The following is a 15536-nucleotide window of genomic DNA, read 5'->3' as shown; positions in this document are numbered from 1 at the left end:
TAAAATGTTTTAAGTTGTTTGTAAAGCTACAAATTGCTCAATTATGCTTATTTTTTAGAGGACTTTTCCCCAAAAAACAATTATCTGTGTTAGTTGTTAAAAGTGTTTTGAACTTTTAGGCAAGAATTAAGTAGTTGATATTCAGGTAAGAAAAATGCTCCAGCAGGTTTAACTCAGTTATTTTATATGCTTCTCTTCATCTTTGAATTCCCGACTTAGATCTTTAACAATGAATAAACCTATTTTAAAGGGTGACTTCACAAAATTAAAAAATCTTAAAGGAAGTAAGTGTAACATTTAACATTGTAATCATTGTGAGGATGGCTTTCCATGTCTTCCCCTGCCCCCAACCAGGAAAAACCATACCATTATAGAAAACCATCAAATCACAAAGAAAGAGATCAAGAGAGAAATAAATGAATTACAAAGCAATGAGAAAACATTTAACAAATGATCAGTAGTACATTCATAATGTCAATAATAACTTGAAACAGAAATGTACTAAATTGTTAAATCAAAAGACAAAGGGGGCACCTTGGTGGTGCAGTCACTTAAGCCTCTGACTTTTGATTTCAGTTTAGGTTATGATCTTGGGGTCTTGAGATTGAGCCCTGTGTTGGGCTCTACACTGAGTATGGAGCCTGCTTGGGATTCTCCCTCTGTCCCTTTACCCCTACCCGCCCCCCAACTCTCTAAATAAGAATAAGTAAGTAAATAAGTAAATAAATAGTAAAAAAAAAAAAAAAAGATATAGAGTGTCTAAATGTGTTTTAAAAATAGGACCAAGTATATGTTGCTTATAAGAGACTCATTTCAGCTTTAAAGAAAACACATAGACTGAAAGTGAAAAGATGGGAAAATGTATTCCATCCAAATGGAAGCCAAAAAAAAAAAAAAAAAAAAAAAAGCAAGGATAGTTATATCAGACAAATAGACTTTAAGCCAACTGTAACAAGGCAAAAAAATCATTATATTATGATAAAGGGGTCAATTAATCAAGAATATATAACAATATAAATATTTATGCACTCAACATAGAAGCACCTAAATATATAAAGTAAATATTAATAGACCTGAATGGAGAAATACCAATAGAATAATGGGGGGGGGGGGATTTCAGTATCCATTGTCAATAATGGATAAATCATCTGGTTGGAAATCAATAAGAAAACATTGGGTTTAGACTACATGTTAGACCAGGTGGACCTAACAGATATAGACAGAATATTCCATTCAACAAAAGCATAATACACATTTTTCTCAAGGACATAGGAAATATTCATCAGGGTACATCATATGTTGGTCCACAAAACAAGTCTTAATAATTTTAAAAGATTGAAATCACATCAAGCATCTTTTCTATGCACAATGGTATGAAACTAGGAATCAGTTACAGAAAGAAAACTGGAAGATTCATGAATATGTAGAGATTAAACAACATACTACTAACCAAGAAATGGGTCAAAGTCAAAGAGAAATATAAAAATATCTTGAGACAAATGAAAATGGAAACACAATATATCAAAACTCATGAGACACAGCAAAAGCAATTCTAAGAGGAAAATTTATAGTGATAAATGCCTCTATGATGAAAAAAGTTCTCAAACAACCTTTATATCTCAAACAACTAGATAAAGAGCAAACAAAACCCAAATTTAACAAAAGGAAGGAAATAACAAAGATAAGAGCAGAAAGAGATAAAGAAGAGAATAAAAAGACAATAGAAAATATCCATGAAACTAAGAGCTTTTTTTTTTCTAAATAAACAAAATAGACAAACCCTTAGGTAGACTTACCAAGAAAAAAATACAGATGACTCAAGTAAGTAAAAATAAAAGAGGAGACATTATAACTGATACTACAGAAATACAAAGGATCATGAAGCTATCATGAAAATTATGTCAACAAATTGGCACAATCTAGAAGAAACGAATAATTTCCTAGAAACATACAACCTACCAACACTGAATCATGAAGAAACAGAAAATGCGAATAGACCAATTACTAGTAAGGAGATTGAATGAGTAATCAAAAACCTCCCAACAAACTAAAGTCTGGGACCTGAGGGTTTCACTGGTGAATTCTACCAATATTTAAATAACTATAATATCAATCATTCTCAAACTCCTCAAAAAAAAAATAAGAAGGGAGGGAATACTTCCAAACTTATTTTATGAGATCTTTACGTATTAAAAACAAAATAAAACACTGACAATATGACTGAAATATAATCTCCCAATGGACTACATTCAAAAAAGTAGCATTTACATTTGGACCACATGAATGAAGCTAGAGAACATAATGCTAAGCAAAATAAGTCAAAGAAAGACAAATATCATATATTTTCAATTATACATAGACTTTAAGAAACAAATGAGCAAGGTAAAAACAGAGAGGGAAGGAGGGAAAGAGAAAGAGAGAGAGAGAGAGAGAGAAAGAGATTGAGGGAGGGGAAGACCAAGAAACAAACTTTTAACTATAGAAAACAGACTGATGGTTACCACAGGAGAGATGGGTGAGGGAATGGGGGAAATAGGTGAAGGGAATTAAAGAGTACATTAATTTTGATGACTACTGAGTATTACATGAAATTGCTGAACCACTATCTTGTACACCTGGAACTAATATAACACTGTATATTAACTACAGTGGAATCAAAATAAAACACACACAAAAAAAGAAATGTAATTGTGTAATGTATAAAATTGTTGAATCACTATGGTGTACACTTGAAATTAATATAATATTTTATGTCAACCAAACTTCAACTTAAAAAAAGAGATCAGTCAACTTTTACCCAGAAAAAAAAATCCACATATACTGTAGTAGGGAAGAACCCCTACTCTCTTGAAAGATGACCTAGAAGAATCTAGAAGATGATCAGAAGAAAGGTGACACATGATAATACAGACAGAGCAACAAACTGCCAACCAAAAGGTTTAACTGACTCTAGAGTTAAAATTGTAACTGACATGCTATCACTTGCTTAACAAAAAAAAAAAAAAATAGAGGAAAGACTGGATTTATGAGTTCATGCATGTATAAACTTCAGACGCGCGCGCGCACACACACACACACACACACACACACACACACACAGAATATCTCTGAAAGGATATGGAAGAAAATAACCCTGATTACTTCCTGTGAAATAAACTGGTGGCTCCCAAGCTAAAAAGCCCCCACAAACTAGCATTCATTTATATTCTGGTATGTTGTTTATCTTCTTGGTTTAAATTCTATTTAAAATTTAAAAAACACAAATGATGCAACACATTAATTGATTTTATAATTTACTCCTCCATTCTTCCCTGTATTTATATATATTTATATATGTATAGATATATATGTATATAATTTTTAAGCCACTTTATTGAGGTATAATTGGCATACAAAAATTTCACATATTTAATGTATACAACTTGATGACTTTGGATATAACTATACATTTATGAAACCATCACCAGAATTTATGCCATAAATGTATCCATCACCTCTAAATGTATTCATTCTTCTCACCTTTCTTATTTATTATTCTTTTCTGTGATAGACACATTTAATGTAAGATCTACCCTCTTTGCAAATTTTTAAGTATGCACTACAATATTGTTAACTTTAGGCACTATTTTGTACAGTAGATCTCTAAGACTATTCATTTTGTATAACTGAAACTGTGCCTTTGACCATCATCTCCCCATATTCTGAGCCCCCCCCCCCCCCGCTCCCATCTCAGGCTACCGCTGTTCTAGTATCTCCTTCTATGAATAGACTATTTTGGATTTTTCATAAAGTAATATCATGTTGACCACTCATTTCAGTCATATGAGGTTTTATTTTTTAAAAAACCTGATTCTAGGTGTCTGTCCCTAGAGATAATGATGTATTTCACCTGGGGAGCAAGGTAAGACATCCAGTCCTCAGATGATTCTAACTATTGGCAAAATGGAAATACTGCTTTAGAAAACTGTACAGAGGTGCAATTCTTTGCCTAAGAGATTACAAATTTGGAAGCTAAATGATTTTCTTGACGCTTGTTTTTATATATTTACACCTGCCTAAGGTAAGGTAATTATGAGTATGAGTAGTATTTAACTAATTCGTACATTTCTCCATATAATATAAACCACATTAAGAAGTTACACTTTAAAAAAAAAACAGGAAGTTACACTTTTGCATTAATCAGAGAATAAGAATATATAAATACTTGAGGAAAAAAGCAGAAATGCAGACTTGCATAAAAAGAGAATGGATTTAATATCATTAGATGTACTGAGGAACTCTTCCTGGCATGTTTACAACTACTCATTAGTTGACAGCATTGTTGGCTCTAATAATCTTTAATAGCTAGGAAATGTTCACTTATAAACGCCTCAGTTATTTTATTTGCAGGAGTTCCTTTTATTTTAAAATCCACCAAGATGAACCACTCACACGCTGTCATTAGTGACTTGAGAATGTAGAGAATTTCCATTATTTTAAATGTATATACTGAAAATACCTGAGCCAAAAAAAATGATAAAATCCTCATCTGATTATAAAAGTCATATAGAAATCTAAAGGACCTAACATAGCCTGAATAATTCTTTTTTTTTTTTGAAACACAATGTATGTTTTATTTTTTTTAAGTGTCTTTTTTTTTTTTTTGAAAAGGAACACATTTGGGAGACTAGTACCAACTTATTTCAGGACTTAGAAGAAAGCTGCTACAGTCAAGAGTAATATTGGCATAATGATAGGTAAATATATCTATAGAATAGAATTGAGAGTCCAGAAACATACTCATATGTATATGATTAGTTGATTTTTTACAGTTACAAAGGGATTTAGTGGAAAAAGGATTGCATTTTTAACAAACAGTGCCAGGTAAATTATTTATATACAAAAACAAACCAAAACCAAATGACATGATCTATATCAGGTACACCACACAAAAATTTACTCAAAATGGACTACAGACTTAAATATAAAATCTAAGAACATAAAACCTCTAAAAAAAGCACAAGAGAAAACCTTTGTGACTTTGGGTTAGGCAGAGACTTCTTAGCTATGACACCAAAAGCATAAGCCATAAATAAAAAAATAATAAAATTGCATTTTAACAAAATTAAGAACTTCTCCTTTTCAAAAGACATTGTTAAGAAGATGAAAAGACAAGCTATAAACTGGGAGAACATATTTGCAAATCACATATCGAAGAACTTATATGTATGTAGAATATATTTTTAAAAATCTCAAAACTCAGTAGGACAACAAAAACTCAATATACAAAGGATAAAAGATTTAAATAGATACTTCCTCAGAGAAGATACACAAATCTCAAATAAACATAAGAAAGAAAGCTCAATATCATTAGCCATTAGGGAAATGAAAAACAAAACCACAATGAGATCCTACTGTATACCTATCAGAAGGTTTAAAATTTAAAAGATGGACCATCCCAAGTGCAGACTAGGATGTGGAGCAACTGGAAATCTCATGCATTGCTGTTAGGGATGTAAAATGATACAGCCATTTTGGAAAACACTTCAGTAGACTCATAATGTTAGTTATACACTTACCATAAGACCCAGCCATCTCATTTCTAGGTATTTATACAAGCTAAATGAAATTCTGTGCTCTCACAAAAATCTGTGCACAAATATTTATAGTGGTTTTATTTATAATTGCTCCAAATTGGGAACCACCCAAATGTCCTTCAGCTGAAGAATGCATAAACAAATCTGGTACATCCATGCAAAGGAATAAAATTACTACTCAGTATAATGTATGAACTACACACAGCATGGATGATTCTTATGTGCATTTTACTAAGTGAAAGAATCCAGAATCAAAAGGCTACATTCTGTGGTTTCATTTTTATGATATTCGAAAAGGCAAAACTATAAGGAGATAAGATAGATCAGTTGTTGCAAGGGACTAGGGACTGGTGGAGGTCTTGACAACAGAGGGTCATAGGGGAGTTTTTTGGAGTGAAGGAATTGTTCTCTGTTTTGATTTTGACAATGGTTACATGATGGTGTGTTTTTGTCAAAAACTGCTGAATTATGCATTATGAAACAGGGTAAATTTTACTGTATATAAATTATACCTTAATTTTTTTAAGTGTCAGAATAAAGAACAAAAATGTCTGTGTAAAAAAAAGTCTGCGTATAATGACCAGTTGCTTCCCTCATGAATGTAATTCTTTTTTTTTTTTTTTTTTAAATGCCAGGTGACTTTTTTTTTTTTTAATTTTTTTTTCTTTATTTATTTATGATAGTCACAGAGAGAGAGAGAGAGAGGCAGAGACACAGGCGGAGGGAGAAGCAGGCTCCATGCACCGGGAGCCCGATGTGGGACTCGATCCCGGGTCTCCAGGATCGCGCCCTGAGCCAAAGGCAGGCGCCAAACCGCTGCGCCACCCAGGGATCCCCATGAATGTAATTCTTAATATTCATAAAAATTACCCCACATTGATTTAACTCTTGTTGAATTCCAACTCAGCACTCAGTAATGCCCTGGATAGCAGCTTTGCCCTGTGCCGACTCATTTGTACTTGAACATCTAATCCCTGTATTCTGGCTTCACTTGAGACACTTTGAGGATAAAGTGAAGGGTGTGTCTTATTTGCCGTGGAGAAATCCAACAGCCAAAGCAAGGACAAGCAATGTTCCATCACTGTGGGAGTGACTTACGTCACATATAAAGAAGTTCCCCACAGATCAGTAGTAGGAGACACTAGAATGGTTGCAAAGGAAACTATAAGCACTTTTCCAGAACCTTAAGGAAAGACTATGGGCATCTGATTCTTATGAATTTGTTCATGCATCACATACTTCCTGAATATCTCCAGAGCACAAGGCACAGGCAAGACTTCAGGCGCACAGATACGAAAACTGAGTCAAATTCTGTCCTCCATAGGGGCACCTGAGTGGCTCAATCAGTTAAGTGTCTGACTCTTGATCTCAACTCAGGTCTTGATCTGAGTTGTGGATTCAAACCCCACATTGAGTGTAGAGGTTACTAAAAGAAATAAAAGAGATCTGTCTTCCATAAAAAGAAGGAAGCTATGATATACAATTATGAAAATAAATCCACATGTGGCTAGCTCGAATTTTAACTTTGGAAGTGCTAAGTCAACATAGTCATCATTTGCAGACATTTATCTCTCCCAACAGAATAAAATGTTGCAAGTATTTTAAAATAAGTATGTATTTAGGAAGTAAAGATGTAGCATGACTCAAAACATTAGTGACTCAGGCCTGTGAGATATGAAGTGCTGCTCTAAGAGTCAGGCCAACAAACTGATTAGATCTGGAAATACATATTTAGTCTTTTTCATGAGACCATTGATTTCTTTTAACTGACTCCTAATTAGGGAATATATAGTAATTAATACAAATTAGCTTAGAGTTACAGTTACTTTTAAGTTACAGCTTACCAGTTATAGTAGAGTTACTGCCTACTTTCCTATAAATTATGTATAGGAAAATTCATATACTGACTTACAAACATAAGAATTTGAGATTAAAATGCTCTGTCATATGCAGTGTTTCATAACAAAGCTAGTTTATTTAATACATTCTTTTGGAAACTTTTTAACATCTTGTTGAAATTACACATTACATAAACATAAATCATTTGGATAAGTCAATTAATGTAGAATATAAAGCAAACAAGACTCCTAAACTCCTGTTTATGGGCATGCTTTTCTGTGTTTATGACTATAATTCACAAAGTACAAATCTGAATAGCCATCCCTTTGGGACTCTGGAAATGTTCTAGCATCTGCTATAAAGAATGTAGTATCCATGTTTACTGCAAAGGTGTGAGCGGAGTTCTAACATGGAAAGCAACCCTGACAATCTAGTCTCATTCAACATATACCTCAATGGCTGCCAGTGGGGACACCATTGCTATTCTCCTTCCTCTTTTCTCCTGTGAGCACTCAGGCTTCTGCTGATGACCAGGAGGCACAGAGTGATTTATTGAGTAACATTAAGGTCCTCAATCTGTGGCTAACAAATAGCTGTAGAGGTCAGGGTTCGTGGAAGGATAGGGTAGACGAGGTGGGCAAAGGAGGAGGGGAATTATAATGTGGCAGGCATGATTCTAAGGTGATTTGATGCTTTGTTTAATTATCACAATAAGCCAGAGAAATAGGTGATAATATCTTCAAGTCATATGCGTGCAGCCAGATTTAGGTAAATCTCTATGGTGTTATTTTTTTAAAGATTTTTTTTTTTTATTTATTTGACACAGAGAGAGAGAACACAAGTAAGGGGAGAAGGCAGAGGTAGAAGCAGGCTCCCTGCTGAGCAGGGAGTTTGATGCCGGCCTGGATAGGCCCAATCCTGGGACACAACTGGGCCAAAGGCAGACGCTTAATGAGCCACCCAGGCACCCCCTCTATGGTGTTATTTAAAGGATGTCTGCAGGTACCAGGAAGACCTGCTCCTCACTGCCCCTCTAAGTCTTTTCATCTGCTTTCCTTAAATTTCTGAGACTCTGATTACCTCCATCAGGTTCAGGCAGTATTCTGTAGTGTTGCCCACTTAGGAGAAGGCATATATATTAGTGTGACCTAGGGTGCTTGGTAAAGATACAATTAACTGTGCCCCACTTGTGTTTGCCAATTGCTAGGACTGAGAATGTGGGAGTGAGAAATTGCTTTCCCTTAATCATAAATGATCTGTATTTTTTGTAACATTTTATTCATGTGCTTTTAAATAATAATGAGTGACAATAATAGGAATGTATTAAGAATCATTTTTCTGTCATATGATTATCCTAAAAATTTCAGTGGTTTTCTGTGAAAAAAGATCAATAAATGCATGGTTATTTTTCTTTATTAATATATTGTTACAAGATTATAGATTTCAATAACATGCAGAAATATTCTGTACTTGGTATAAACTTTGGGAAAGGAAACGTTAAAATGTGGGAATATTAATATGAAATGAATATGAGAATCATTAAAAATAGATAATACCACAAATATTAAATATTTTTAAATGGCTTTAAAATGAAATTTTAAAACCTACAAAGCATTCATTGCCATGATAGTCTTTTTTGTTGTTTTTCCTTGACAGATATTCTGGATGTAGAAAATGTTCTTTCATTTTCGTGGAGTAGTTAAGAAAGCATGCAAAGGTTTCTTCAATTTGGGCACATTAGGGTATATATGCTTTATATAAGCTATTTCCTGTTGTTTCTTTTTTTTTTAAGATTTTATTTATTTATTTTACAGAGAGAGTACAAGTAGAGTGGCAGGCAGAGGGAGAGGGAGAGGCAGACTCCCTACTGAGCAGGGAGACTGATGCGGGACTCTATCCCGGGGCCCTGAGGTCAGGACCTGAGCAGAAGGCAGATGCTTAACCGACTGAGTCACCCATATGAAACTATTCTCTTCTTATACTAGGAAAATACTTTGCTCGAACTGATCGTATTTGTTTGTTTCTGGTTGAAATTTGTATTAATTCCATTAATCTGTATTCACTTGTAACATATATTCAAATACAAGAAAATGCTAGGGAATATTATTGAGTAGTATTCAAATGACAAAATATCTGGATCTCCTAAGCAAGATTTATAGGAGTACAGTGAATTATGTATCAGAAAGGACTAATTTTGTTTCTAAAACTTATTTCTTGAGATACCCTTCATATAAGTATATTACACATAAACATTAATAGTTATATTAATTGCAAGAATGACTCACTGTTAATAGCAGACAGGACCATGAATGCACATTCTAAATATGGCAATAGGTCTAAGAAATACTGGCTGATGGGATTCTAACTACTAGCTGGTTCCCTTCTACTTTCTCCAGTCTTGGTTTTTGTGGGAAACAAAGGCAGAAGAAAAATTATTAAATTTCCTTACTACCAACAGCCCATTGACAAATCCTTGAAACAGGTAGGGTGACATTCCTCTAGGAATTCAGCTGCCTCGATGTTAATATTTTGCTAAGGGCAAAAGGCAGCCTTAGCCCAACCTCCAGGATCCTTAAGTCTACTTTAACATATAAAAATTCCTTTGGAAATTTCCTTTATCTCTACCCTGCCTCTCCTTGCCCCAAGATAGATGTAGGCAATCATCTTCCAAGCATATGACCCACCAAAGAGTCTCATAACTGAATTTTTAATAAACAGTAATAAATGACTTATTCCTACCAATAGTTAACCCCCTCAGAATCTGGGAAACCTTGTTTCCAAAATACCTGGGAGGTTTACGCTATCCCTAACTTCCTCCCAACCTGAAAGTATATAATGAACCACTCCTCATGTCCCTGGTGCACCTCTTTCTGCCCACAGGTCCTGTCCCTGTGCTTTAATAAAACCACCTTTTTGCACCAAAGATGGTCTCAAGAATTTTTACTTGGTCATCTACTTCGAACCCTAATATCTTTCCTACGTCACTGGTTCCTAAAATTGTTGACGTTGGCTTTCTGCTCTGAATGTCAGTGTTTTCTGCTTTTGCTTGAGTCAGCCAATTTCTTTAAACCAGGATAGACTCTACATCTATTGTTAAGCTTTAAGTCTTGCAAAAGAATTATAATATCTTTTTGTGTATTCCTGATTTTTTTAAATGATTTTTCTCTGAATTGGGAAGAACATTTACATTTCCTGAGAAACACCAGGAATTCTCACATGGAAACACTATGCCTCACATCAGAGATTTCAAAAGATTGAGGCAAGACCTGCGAGTCCTCATTTTTTTAAAGATTTTATTTATTTATTCATGAGAGACACACAGAGAGAGGCAGAGACATAGGCAGAGGGAGAAACAGGCTCCATGTGGGTAGCCTGATATGGGACTGAATCCTAGGACCCCAGGATCATGCCTTGAGCCAAGGCAGATGCTCAACCACTGAGCCACCCAGGCACCTCGAGAGTCCTCATTTTTAACAAAATTCCCAATCACCAAAGTTTATAAACTACTAGATTGTCTTTTACAGGTGTTTTTCATTAAAATATAAATATCTTCAGGCGGGGTAGTAAAATAAATCATTATAAATCACTACCACCTTAATGAGAATATGTTGCCTAATAGTTCTACTTTAAGGCAGAAAGCTGAAAGATTTTGAAGGAAGTGGGTTTCTAACAGAGGTTTTGGAGAAGAAAGGGTAATTATGAGACCAGGTGTTGGTGAGCATTTCTTTGGAGCATTCTGACCACCTATGGAGAGAAGAAAGTGAAGTAAGTAAAAGCGAAGAAGTAGAGAGGAAGATTATCTGAAACAGTAATTTTAGAAGATTAAGCTACCTCATCATTTAGCCTAGGCGTTTTCTACTAAAACTGAGAGCTTAGGAAAGGAAGGAAGTTAAAGGTATGGGATTGTGATTGCCTCCTGGCAGGTGGGGACATCAGGGAGTTCCAGTGGGAATAGAGCTCTAGCAGTCTGAGTTATCAGACAAATGGTTTGGTGGGAGGAGTATAACATGATGTGGTCATCAGCCTCAAAGTGACGATTCTAAGTTAGGGGTTTGTATTGGACAGGTAGCTACTTAAAGGAAAGCAAGGTAGGCTTTTTAGTGAAAAGGTAACAGAGAGGGGCGCCTGGGTGGCTCAGCTGGTTAAGTGTCTGCCTTTGGCTCATGTCATCCCAGGGCTCTGGGATGGAACCCTGCATCAGGCTCCCCGCTCAGAGGAGTCTCCTTCTCCTTCTTCCCCTTTCCCTGCTCACTTTTGTGTGCTCTCTCATTCTATCTCTCAAATAAATAAATAAAATCTTTAAAAAAAGAAGAAGAAAAGAAAAGAAAAGGCACTGGAAAATCCAGAGAAAGCTGCTGTTGTGTTAGGCACATTGAGTCAGAACAGCATGATGCTTTGAATCCGGAAGATCCTGTTAGAAGGTGTTTCAAATTCTTTTTTTGCTGCAAATACATCTGTGCACAGGTGTTCCCAATAATACCAGGAAATTACTTATTCTGAACAAGGGTTAACAATGACAAAATGGGTTGTATTCTGTAGGATTTGGTAATTTAGCCCTGACACCAAAGTGTAGCCCATGGATCAGCAGCATCAGCATCACCTGGGAGCTTGTTACACAGCTTATTCATAGTAAGTCCTATCCCAGGCCCGTTGTATCAAAATCTGCATTTTAACTGAATATCCAGGTGATTGCATGTCATTAACGTTTGAGAAGCCCTGGAGTAGGACAAGAAGTCTCAACCGCAACATGTTTCAGAATTAGCTGGAAGGTGAATTCAAGCAGAGTGTTTGATCCCATCTCTAGGGTTTCTGATCCAATTAATCTAGGATAGAGCCCAAGAATTTGCGTTTCTAACAGGCCTTCTAGAAGTTGATGCTGATGTTGCTGGTTCAGGTGTGAAATTTTAGGAACCACTAGTTTAAGTAATATCAACTCCGTTATATAGCCTCTAGTTTCCATATTTCTTTGTCTTAATTTTTTTTTTCTTAAGAAAAACATAGCTTGTTCAGTTGCCTGGTTCTCCTATTTTATTTCATGCTGTATAATATGTCGGCTGTAACTGTCACTGACTGTTGGTAATGTTTCTTTCAGTTTATAGCTGAGATTTTGTTATAACATTAAAACAAGCCTCAGGGTGGATGCGTCATCTATAGATACTTCTTATAGGAAAATCTCATCAGTCCTGGGAGATTCTTTAACCACTGAGTTCTATGCCTGATTTTATATGACTCTCTTAGCTGTAGCTGATTGGACTAGGGTAGGTCTTGAGGTTCATGGACAGTCAAGCTATATTTTGGGAAGAAGCTACTGGAAACATATTGTAAAGAAATCTCTGTCCAAATAATAAAGATGGTGAATAATTGTATTTATTTTTTCCACTTGGAAATTTAAATTGGCTGTATAAGGAGAGAATTTTATAGGTTTCAGAAGGACAAGTCAAAAGATACATCAATAATTCACTGTTTGCAGAGCCAAAGAGGCAATAAGTGTTCTTCTAAGAGCAGAATTTATGAGGAAAGGACCAGGCAAGGGCTAGGCTAGGGATAGAGTTTTGGAGACTTGGTTCATATTTACAAACTTCAAATACTGAGATATAGAGGTGATTGTCAATGATACTTACCTAAACATGTACACAAATACGAACTCTATTCTCTGTTTAGGAATTGAATTTGAGAATTGTTCTGTCTGTCCTGAGATTTTATTGATGATTTGGCAAATCTCACTATAGTAGGGACAGATACTTAACATTATATAATTACTCAGCTAATAAATATAGCTGGGGCTTTGATGCAGATAACATTCTTGTGGTTATTAGTGGTCTTAGTCAAATATTTACAAAGCCCTCTACTTTCCGGCTCCCTCTTAAGTGTGCAGATTAGTCAGGATCCTAGGAGGAAAAAGATGACACAAACAATAATTGAGAAATGTTTAATAAAAATATTACTGTTAGAGTTTACAGAAAGCAATAAATGACAAGACAGAAGGCTAGAGCTAACAACGGGAGAGATCTGTTATCCCCAGGGCTGGAGGGACAAGGGGAGGGAATGGATACCTGGTTTCAGAATCTGAAGAGGGTAGCTGAATGGAGAGGGCTACCTGCCTGGAAATTGGGCACTCAGTGGGAGAACACAGTTTATCCACAGTGACTGCAGAGGGAGGGACCTATGGGAACAAATAATGCAACTCATTCTCTTGCCTTCCAGTTACTTGCTGGTACCTTCCAGTGTTTGAACCCATTTGGAAGTCCTAGGACAAGAAAGCAGCCTTCTGCATGTGTAGAAGTGTACAGAATACATCTAGAGAAATGAGATACTTAGCAAAGATGTAGTAGAGTAGATAGTTCTCCACAATGACTCCTGAGAAAAAGTAATATATATCACTTCTGGGACAGAGCATTTAACTATTGGTGCAAGACCCTTCAGAGCTCAAGAGTTATTTCAGACTGTGACTCCTTTGTCAGTCTGAATTGTTGAGTAATGACACCCAGAACAGAGCTTCCAGTTAACTCTTGATGGGCATACACTATGAATGGGCATAAAATATGATGGGCATATAATATGAATAAAAAATGAACCATCTAAAGTCACTAGGATTGTGGGATTATCTGTTATCACAGCATAACCTATATTACTAATACAGATGTTGTTACCAGTAACTGGTGTATTGTTATAACCAAATAACTACAAAGTCTGTCATTACTTAGGAGACATAATGTAAAATAAGGGAACTACTATTTGAAGCTGGAAGAATGGTAATTCATATTATTTAGTGGTTAAATATATGGCAAAACCATAATCTACATTCATCTGCCAGGCAGATAATATACCAAATGAGGTTGTAACTTTAGGGAATAAAGTTGTAACAGAAAAGTGAAAGGATATGTGGGGTTATATTAATATTTGATATTTGACAGAGAAGGATGAGAAGAAAGAGGGAGAAAAAAAAGAAGAAAGAGGGAGAAGAGAGAGAAATCAAGTAAAGAGAGATACTGAGAAAAATGAGAAAGAAGAAAAGAATTAACCAACTTGCAAGAGGTAATTAAAGAAAATAGTTAAGAATTGTAGCCACAGAGTTTTGTAAGAGGCAGCTAATTCTCATCCAAAACTGGTGGAAAGTAAAACTGAGACAACTTTTGACAAATAAAGGCCAATTAGAATTCATTCTGTGGCAAGTTTCAAATTTAAAATATGGCTGCCACCCTCATTGTAAAGTCTCTGAATGGATTAAAAAAATTTTAGAGCAATGGTCCAAATTAGGCTATAGTATTCAGGAGGCATAGTCATTTGAACAAAATGACTGAGAGAAAAGAGATTAAGCATGTGATTCTCCCAAAATCTGAAAGGATCAAGTATCTTGTAATTAAGGCAGGAGAAAAAAGAGGGTTGGAGGGATAAAATAACAAAGAAAGAATAAATCTAAGAAAGGATGACTTAAAAATGATGGTACATATGGAGCTGACTTAAATAGGGAAAAAGTCTATGAAGTTTTAAAAGAGTTATATTGCTAAATAAACCATAAGCTTTGACTAAAAATTCTGTGACAATTGTGCGACTGTTGTTATCTTGTCCTTGTATCACCATTGGATATTGGGTTGATGTTTGTAGATAACTTTTGAGTTCATTGATCTTCAGATCAAGAGGAGCTAGACACACTTGATGTAAAAGAGATGCTGAGTTTGCATTTGATGCCAAGCCTGGATGGGTTGTGGAATTAATTCCCTGCAGGGAGAGGATAAATATTTCTTTTCTGAAGGAGGGAGAGGAGTTGAGTATTTGGTACAGTATGTTTGACTGTAGTATTCATTAGTGCTATTTGGCAAAAGTATTTTTGTTTCTTTTCCTTCTAGGAATTCATTAACTTCTCAGAACTGGTCATCCCGACCCTGTAACTGGATGCAGCCATGTGAGTAGTTTTGGCCAGTGAGCTGTGAGGAGGAGATGAGGCATGAAAGTTTCCGGCTGACACAAAATTCTCCAAAGCTCTTTACCTATGTCACTGGGACCAGCAATTTTCCAGAGAAATGGGCCCTGCAATTTGAATCCAGAGTAAGAACATTTCAGAACAAAGAACCACCTTGATTCACAATAGACAGGTAATATGAATGAGAAATTTTCTTATAG

This window comes from Vulpes lagopus, chromosome 9 (genome assembly GCF_018345385.1).
Source record: "Vulpes lagopus strain Blue_001 chromosome 9, ASM1834538v1, whole genome shotgun sequence".
Lineage (NCBI taxonomy): Eukaryota > Metazoa > Chordata > Mammalia > Carnivora > Canidae > Vulpes > Vulpes lagopus.
The sequence above is the reverse complement of the archived record's forward strand: the minus strand, read 5'-3'. Positions refer to the sequence as shown.